The sequence below is a fragment of the Sinocyclocheilus rhinocerous genome, unplaced genomic scaffold, assembly GCF_001515625.1.
Source record: "Sinocyclocheilus rhinocerous isolate Xijiao unplaced genomic scaffold, SAMN03320098_v1.1 scaffold567, whole genome shotgun sequence".
Taxonomy (NCBI): domain Eukaryota; kingdom Metazoa; phylum Chordata; class Actinopteri; order Cypriniformes; family Cyprinidae; genus Sinocyclocheilus; species Sinocyclocheilus rhinocerous.
Genome location: NW_015649134.1, coordinates 153609 through 163174, shown reverse-complemented (window position 1 = coordinate 163174; position 9566 = coordinate 153609). Strand labels below are relative to the sequence as shown.

At 38.2% G+C, this 9566-nt stretch overlaps 1 protein-coding gene across 3 annotated transcripts in view; it reads right to left on the bottom strand.

The window, feature by feature from the left end:
- Positions 1-9566, bottom strand: part of LOC107710273 (endonuclease V) — a 129102-nt gene that overhangs the window by 2214 nt on the left and 117322 nt on the right. The gene's annotated exons all lie outside the window — the stretch shown is intronic.

Here is a 9566-nt window from a genome sequence, read left to right as displayed (position 1 = left end):
CCTCTGAGGTATGCTAGTCTCGCGAGTTTGTTTATAGGAGCAAAGGAAGCAAAGTTTCCTTACTTTAGCAAAGGAAAACAAGTCTCCTCTTGGCTTTTATCGAAATCCTCCGACATTCTTCTTTACAAATCCTCGTTTTGTACTTCTAATTCGTGATCGTTGTTTTGTTTTGATCTCTGCCCTGTGCTTCCGCGTTCGTCACATCTGAGTGGTGCATGCGCAACGCCGACGTCTTACATCATCCGCCCGGAGCTGATTCTGTGTACAACAGTGAGCGCAAGCTAGATTAAATTGATTATTAAATATCTTAAAGGGTTAGTTCACCCAAAAATGAAAATTAGCCCATAAATTACTCACCCTCAAGTCATCCTAGTTGTATATGATTTTCTTCTTTCAGACGAATCCAGTCGGAGTTATATTAAAAATTGTCTTTGATGTTCCAAGCTGTTTAATGGCAGTCAGAGGGTGTTGCAGTTCATCAGTCCAAAGGAAGTGAAATAAAGAGCATGCATCCATAATAAAAAGTGCCTCACACGGCTCTGGGGGGTGAACAAAGGCCTCCTGTAGCGAATCGATGTGTTTTTGTAAGAAAAATATCCATATTCAAAACGTAATAATCACTTTAATCAAGCGTCCGCCAACAGTTGTACATTGAAGTAGCTCCGGGAGGATGACGTAAGATATCGGTGTTGTCGGTGAGTCTCGTGAAAACCAACGTTTGTTTATAGGAGCAAAGGAAGCAAAGTTTCCTTACTTTAGCAAAGGAAAACCAGTCTCCTCTTGGCTTATATCGAAATCCTCCGACATTCTTCTTTACAAATCCTCGTTTTGTACTTCTAATTCGTGATCGTTGTTTTGTTTTGATCTCTGCCCTGTGCTTCCGCGTTCGTCACATCTGAGTGGTGCATGCGCAACGCCGACGTCTTACATCATCCGCCCGGAGCTGATTCTGTGTACAACAGTGAGCGCAAGCTAGATTAAATTGATTATTACATTTTAAATATGGTTATTTTTCCTACGAAAACGCATCGATTCGCTACAGGAGGACTTTGTTCACCCCCCGGGGCCGTGTGAGGCACTTTTTATTATGGATGCATGCTCTTTATTTCACTTATTTTGGACTGATGCACTGCAACACCCGCTGACTGCCATTAAACAGCTTGAAAGATCAAAGACAATTTTTTATATAACTCCGACTGGATTCGTCTGAAAGAAGAAAGTCATATACACCTAGGATGCCTTGAGGTTGAGTAATTAATGGGCTAATTTTCATTTTTGGGTGAACTAACCCTTTCATGCTCTTACAGTCATGTCTGTCTATTATAAATGTGTCATCCTGAAGGAGTTAATTTTGTGATAATGTCAGGCTGGATAATGTCTGGTGCATTATCCCACTTATTATTTGGTTTGCCAAATTAGTAAATAAATAGACATAAATTAATGATTGTTTAAATATGTAGAGATTGTGAAGTTTTACAAGAGAAGTTAAACTAGCACAGTGAAAGAGACTGGTTGCCAAGGACAATGGTCAAATATACAGTTTAGCAGTACAAATACATTTGACAGAAGAATGCTATGATTGATCAATCAAAATGTAAATCTGGATTTGCATAAGCATAGAAAGGTGCTCTGTGCATAATAACAATATCTTAATACATACAATTAAAAAGGTTTATGCTTTTTAGCCACATAGTTAAAAAAAATATCACTTTCTTTAGATGCTCAAAAAGCATTCGATTGGGTTGAATGGGAGTTTTTGTTTTATACATTTTTATATAATTTTTTTTATATAAATATATATTTTTATATTTTTTATTTTATATTGATTAATAAAATTTTTTGAAGTGGGGGATAATTTTATACAATACAATACTTTTATCCCGACCTCTTTTCCTAGGGCTAGGCATGGCTTTACCTATCTTGGAGTCACTCCACTATTACAGCAAATGTATAGGACTAATTTTAACTCTCTTTTTCTTTAACTCTCTCTTTGACTGGTGCATGATTATTTGCATAGATGGACTCCCCTGCCATAGTCCATGCTAGGAAGGATAGCTTTGATGAAGATGATCTTGCCTTGATTTTTGTACTTATTTCCAACAGAACAGGTGCTCCTGGATATTAGATCTAAGAGGACACTAATGTTATGACGATGTTATGAAGCTCTTTTACAAGGAGCAAAGGTCAATAATGAGGTAACCATAGCTATTTGGGAACAAGATTTGGGGCTGTCAGTGGATGTAGATTCTTGGACACAAATTTGGCAGTATGTTGTCAACATATCTAAGGAGACAGAGTTCAAACTTTTACATTGTCTACAATTTTACATTACAGGCATACGTTTAATCCAAATTATTAGCTGTGTCTGAAATGGCTCACTCGTTCATTCATTCACTAATCCCTATATAGACCTTTTTCTGAACGTGGAAGTATCGCCCGACTGGAGTGGTGCTTCACATTTCCGGTCTCTGGTTTCTAGTCACATTTACATATTGTCCGAGCCGATAATATAACATGAAACCCATAAAAATGGTTTTAAAAAGCACATGGCGCCATAGTTTCATCACTTTATAGTATCATATTGTCCGAGCCGATAATATAACATGAAACCCATAAAAATTGTTTTAAAAAGCACATGGCGCCATAGTTTCATCACTTTACAGTGTCGCAATAACCGTCTTTTTGCAGTAAAGGTCCTGTCATAGTTTAATGAGTGGGAATGACATGAAGCGACGCAACGTTAGCTGCATTGAAAACAGATGAGCGCACATACAGCTCCCGATCAGGGCGAAGTTCACGGGATTTTGTCCACAGAATGATAAAAGCACACATTATTTTAACATATTATTTTATTATTTCACACTCAGTATTTTAACTTAAGCGCTGCAAACCATGCATACAGTGCCGGACATGGACCGATTTTATGGTACGAAAAACAAGTACTTTAAAGGAATTCCTTTAGCTTATTGCCGTTACTGTGGCAGCAAACAACAGCACAGCTTAACCCTGCGCACATTCAGATTTAGTTATATTGAAAAAGTTTCAATTCAGTCAATCTTTTTTTACCCCGTTTTAACATGGATTTCTATGGAGACCGGAACATGAGAGCACCCAAACGGAAGTTAGAATCCATCATGGCGCCGCTCACCGGTTACTCAGGAAAAAGTTCTATAGTGTATGGCAGTTGAGTGCAGAAAGGAGTGAACGAAATGAAGTGAACGAATTCGGACGCTGACGTATACCCTGCAGGTCAGCGAGCTGGAGCTGTTGCAGAAACATCTTAGTCACTTATGTACTTTTATCTTACATGTACCTTATTTTATAAAATAACATTAATAAGAATGACACTCACAATGACTTTAAATTGTAAAAAAGCTCTGCGCCAGCTGTATGGTTTCACAGATGTTAATTTGTTTTGTAATGCTTAATATGTTCATAATCAATACTATTAAAATACTGGCAACAACAATAAACATATATTACACATACACCTAACTTTTATGTTTTTTTTACATATATATATATATATATATGAAGAGTTAATTTGCTAAAACCGATAAACGGCACTTTCAAAAAAATGAGCTGATTGCCGTGCATTATTCTCCACATATAGCGCGATCTGAACCCTAAACACGTTTTGTCCACTTTCAAGGCATCGCGAGTTCACGTTTTACTGCAGAAGCCGACAAGCGCCCTTGTTGTTTTTGAACAGAAGCGGATAAGTCCATTTTAGCGAATCAGCGCGCTGTATTCAGGTCAGGTGACAAGGCTACTTTCATTTTGAAAAGACGTGCTAGCTGAGAGGAGTTTCGTCAAAGCTGACTAAGGTGCTTTCACACCTGGCCCGTTGTTTCGGAACCTGGCACGTTTCCCCCCTTAGCTCGGTTCGTTTGGGCATATGTGAACACGGCAATCGCGCTCGGATCCGCGCCAAAACAATCGGTCTGAGATCGCCTGAACGAGGTGGCTCGGCTTGATTGAAAACGAACTCTGGAGCAGTTCGGTTGTAGTGAGATAGCAATCCGATCTAACGGACCAACAAACCGTTATATCACAATGTATAATGGGTAATTACGTAAGCTCCGTGAAAAGCATTAGCTTTGTTGTTTTGCTAATACTTCAAAATGAACCATGTGAATGTCTGTGGGTGAGCACGTCTTCACCATTCAAAAAAGTTGGTTTCATGTCGTTTTTTGGCAAAATAACTTGTGAGATGTATGATATTCCATCATGTAAGCAAAGTAACAGCGTTTACAAGGTGTTTGGTTTCATTTCTTTGACATGGTCAATACGTAGCTTGTGCGTAGCCACAATTTAGTAGTCAGAGTGGCCCACTGTAGCCCACTTATAGTCAAACCTGATTCACTGTAGTTTTTGGCCAGGCAGCGCATGAGATGGTTGATATCCCATCATGTTCGCAGTGTCAATAATATCCACAAAGATATAAGTGTCATTTCATGACATGGTCTATATGTAGCCACGATTTAGCTCTAAATTGGACGGAATACGTGTAGTCTGCTTTTAGCCCACCTGGCGAAATCGAGAAGCGCTCCTGTTCAAGACGAGACGGCAGAAAGCGCATCATGTTTGTTTTCTTTATTTTATAAAAGCACAACGTTTTGTTGATATTGTGAGTGCACACAAATAAAAGTAGACCCTTTACAGTTACGAATGATGTATTACTCTTACCTTTATGAGCAAAAATGACGGTGTATCCACTGAAAAAAAATGCAAGTGATCGCGCTGGCGCCTCCATGTCCTGCAAAGCGCGCTTTAGCTTCCACTCTCCGCACAAACTATTGGATATAGCGCACATTTATCTAGGTTTAACGTTAAAACATTGTTATATGCTTGAACTGTTTTATATCTATAGATTTTATTTTAGGCAAGTCGTGATGATTTGAGAAGGCTAAATTGATCAACCATAGGCTATGATCAGCTCACTGTCTGCGGCTGGCCGCTTGGTCGTTACTTTAAAAAACAAAAACTTAGCCTATATTTAACGACCAAAAAATGCTCCAAATGTTTTTCTAAATGATCTTAATAAAAAAACTAAACAAAATATAATCACTTTGCCATTACATACAAAACTGAACTATTTTAATATAGCTGAAACAGTAGTATAAGCTGTTTTGGGAGAAGGGGGAAAAAAAGACGGGCTCGGGTCGGACTAGGGCCTGAACGTCACGGGCCAGGGCCGGACTAGTGCCTATATTTGAGGCCCGTGCAGGGCTCTAGCCTGAACATCTTCAAGTGAGTGGCGGAGCAAACCGAAAGTTGATGCCGAAAGTCCAGCACTCGCCATACCTTCACTGCTGCGACTACTCTTGTTTGTATGTGTTCCTTCGCTGGCATTTTCCACATTTAGTTTTTCTGCCTTAATAACAAATGTATCCATTCTGATGCTCAATTTTACCGAACTGATGGCTGCTGATGACTATTTGAATTGAATTCTGCCAAAGTGCGCGCTTGTAAGTGTTCGTTAAATGCGTAATGTTAATTACATGAGTAGGCTACAGGTCTGCTCATGTCTGCAAATAATATATGAAAAACAAAATTATTTTACATAACAAAAACATTATAGCTTACCTGTATATTTGTTTAGTACATTTTTAAATTAATGTAAAAACTAAAATGAATTGTAAAACTGAAAGTTATTTTTTAAATTGTGTTCAGCGGGCCGCATTTGAATTCGTGACGGGCCGCGGGTTGAGAACCACTGATTGAAAGGGTTTCCTTTTCTTAGTTCCTTGTCCAGTATTGAATGTATATGTCTACCTCCTCTGCTACGTGTGTTTTTCTGGTTCCCTGAATGTTATTAAAAATCTCCTTGTTGATGTACTCCACGTCTCCTCATTCCTCACTCCCTCACAGTAGCGAACGTGACTATCTGTGACCTCCGAAGCTTCGTTTTTGCACACAACCACGTGACTGCTTCTTATTCTGATTCAAATAACCTCTTGCACAGGTTTCAAGTGTCATTCACTTCTTTGATAAGAATAAATCATAATACGAATAAATATTTACATGTGTAGTTTTGTGCATGTTCAGTTTGTATTAATCCCTGCTTCACAATCACTTCAACTGACCATTCCACGATAATCTAAATTTTTTTGATCATATGCCTACATGAGTTATGCTTATTTTTTCATAAATTTATTCACAGACGCGTTTATTCATACTTTAAATACAATTATTTTTTTTATTTTTTTTGCTTTATATGGTTTTCGTAGCATAAACTGATTCATTATATGAAACAGTACAAAAATGGCTGGGATGTCTGGGACGTAAGGTGCCTTTTTCCACCTTTTGACCACAAAATGTCATTAGTGTGCAACGTGTTGAAAAGCTTCGATTACTGAACCATTTTATGATATAGTTGTTGGTGCTTAGCAAAGCTTCATAAACAAATTTAGGTGTATTCGGTGGCGCATTATCGAAAACAAAACTAATCCACTGCGTCCAGTGGCTCTAATGTTGGGAGAAAATGAAGACTCTTATGTACACTTTTACATCCAACTATAAAACACCTGCATTATATGAGACATTGTCGCTACAGCTGCTGGAGTGCGGAGAAAATGTTGGACAGCTTACAACTGGCTGAGGGCAGAGATATGCTAATACGGGACAGTCCGTCAGTGGCCGTAGGTGGGGCTTGAGCAATATGACATCATACTGCTCAGAAAATCAAAATGTCTTGATTATTGAGACTGTTTAGGTTTTTTAGGGATTACAAAAAAAGTAGTTGTATGGTGGTTGTGCCCACACACTGCTAATACACATTATATGCAAACACCAGTAAAAGTTAATTTTGCATCCGATGTCCCCTTTAAGTATACAGGATTTCAAATATCTTTTTGCAAAACCTTAGCAGTAAGATTTATAAAGCACAACAATACTGAAAATGGCACTACTATGGTCAGAGATCAGATCAGCCTTTACTGCATTTATTCCTGTACACACCTGTATTAGGAATATCAGTAATATTCTTGAGCAACAGCCTGTGGCTAAACCCCAACAAAAACCCTGCAGGTGGTCTCAGCTCTCACCTGTTGACTGTTTTGGGCAGTTGTGGCCTAATGGTTAGAAAGTTGGACTTGTAACCCAAAGGTTGCGGGTTTGAGACTCTGTACCAGCCGGGATTGTAAGTGGGGGGAGTGAATGTACAGCGCTCTCTTCAATACTACAACTGAGGTGACCTTGAGCAAGGCACCGCAGCAAAAATGGCTGCCCACTGCTCTGTGTGTGTGTTTGTTCACTACTCACTGCTTTGTGTGCACTTGGATGGGATAAATGCAGAGCACAAATTCCAAGTATGGGACACCACACGTCACGTCTTGTTGCCCAATAGGGTCCTGTTCTGGTGTTCTTTTTTTTTTTTTTTTTTTTAATTTACAATTTATTTTATTTAAAAAACAAATAGATAGAAAATGTAATGTCTTGCATTAACATTTCCTGCACTGTAACATTATTTGCATCAATAATAAGTACATCAAAATACTTAAAATAATACATACATTGTATGGTAATATTTTTTTTTTTTTTTGTTTTTTTTTTTTTTTTTTTTTTTAGCATTTATAAAGCTGAAGGGTCTAATTAAATAGTCTCAAAGCAACACAATCTGCCATGTACAAATGTCAATGATGTTACTATGGAGACACAGGAAACTGCAAAGCATTAAGGCTGTCAATCATTTTTCAAATTATGTGTTGGCCCACAGAGAAATTCTCCTTTTAAAGAATGCATATTCACAATCACAAGTGAGGATATAACCCAATATCACATTGCACCACCTAGAATGAATACCAATAGATTTGAAAGGGTTAGGAAAACCAGGTTGTGTTCATCAGCATATTGTTTTTAGGTAAGGTCTAAAACTGGAGCAGTCTGTGTATTCATATGTGTAGATTTAAGATAATTATCCCCCCAATAATATGCTTGTCTTTTACTCACCTTCACAATCAAAGTGGTTGAAAAAGTGCTAGAAACTTTACTAAATTCAAAAATTTAAGGCAGCAACTAAACTAACAGTTTCAGTTTAGTGGGCTAAAATCTTCTACAGTGTATACACAATAAAATGCTTGCTTTTTTAATGTTGGAGTTACGTTAACACTTTAAATACTAAATTCAGTTTTCTAGTTGTTAAATCAAACAAAGTTACCATTTTGATGTTTAGCTAACTACTGGGTTGTTTGGAGAGGCTTGCTTGATCTCTAAAGTTGTTTAAAATGCCAACTGTCATTTTTAATTATTGAATGTGCAAAGTCACTGGACACTAAAAATATTTAAAGTGTAGTTTGCACAATATTTTCATGATTTTTTTATTAATTGAGCAAGATTTTGACTAACTACACTAACATTAGTCAGGTAACTAATCAACACTGAAAAATCAGCAAGACATCTACTGCATGTTTACATACCTGCAGAAAGAAATATATATCAAAAAACAGCTTAGTGGAACACAAAAACATTTTCTGTGTGAATTAGCACTGTGCCAAAACAAGAACGAGTCTTATGCAGTCTGTGCATTTCTTGTCATTAACTCATCAACTGATTTGGTCTTTTGATCCGACATGATATGGGTCAAAACCAATAAGCAAAATGATCCTCAGAGCTTGAATGTAAATTACTGTATGAAAATAACGCAGCAAGAATAACCCAGAATGTCAAACCCATAAATGGTTAACTAATTTCTGGGTTTTCTCAGCTGGGTTAAAGTACTATACATACTCTAATATTTGCCTAGCACTGTGCTGCCAATTGAATCATTTTTAACCCATCCACTTTTACGAGTGCATGTGGACATGCATTATGAGGTTTTAAAACTACTTAAAATCACGTAAAAAATGTTTATGCTTCATTTGCAAAGCCTTCCTTATATGGTGTCACGAATCCTGTCCATGGACTTCCGTTCGATCACCACCAGAGGTCACCCTTCCATTACATTGACTCTCGCACTACACAAAATGTTGCATGTCATCCCGGACTACATATCCCATCATCCATTGCACTAATTGCACACAGCTGTAACCAATCACACATTCACTATATAACACTCACTCAGATCCCTTTCAAACTGCAGAGTATTGTTTAGCATCTATGCTGCTATGCGTAGCTACTTTACGGAGCCAGTTCCCGGTCCTAGCTTGAGTTTCTAGTTCTGAGTCTAAGTCTAGTTTATCCTGTTTATTGCCTTAGTAATTTCGTGTTTTGATCCTAGCCTGTATATCTCGTTTCTGTATGATCTCTGCCTGCCCTGAAGTATATCGCCTGTCTTGGATTACCCCTCTCGTCTCGCCCTGTTCGGATACTGTTTATTCCTCGCCTGGACCATCACTTGTGTTTCGGATTACTCTTCAGTCTTGCCCCCTATATACCTGTTTGCCATTGTCCGACCCTTGGCTGTTTTGACTGTTTCAGAATAAAGCTTTGCACATGGATCCGCACGCCTCACGTCTTGTTTGCCCTGTAACAGAATCCTCAGCCACACGAGGATCCAGCAGCTTTTCATGTGGACATTGGCCAGGTATGGACACTGCAAAACTTTTATTAGCCTTAAAGCAGGG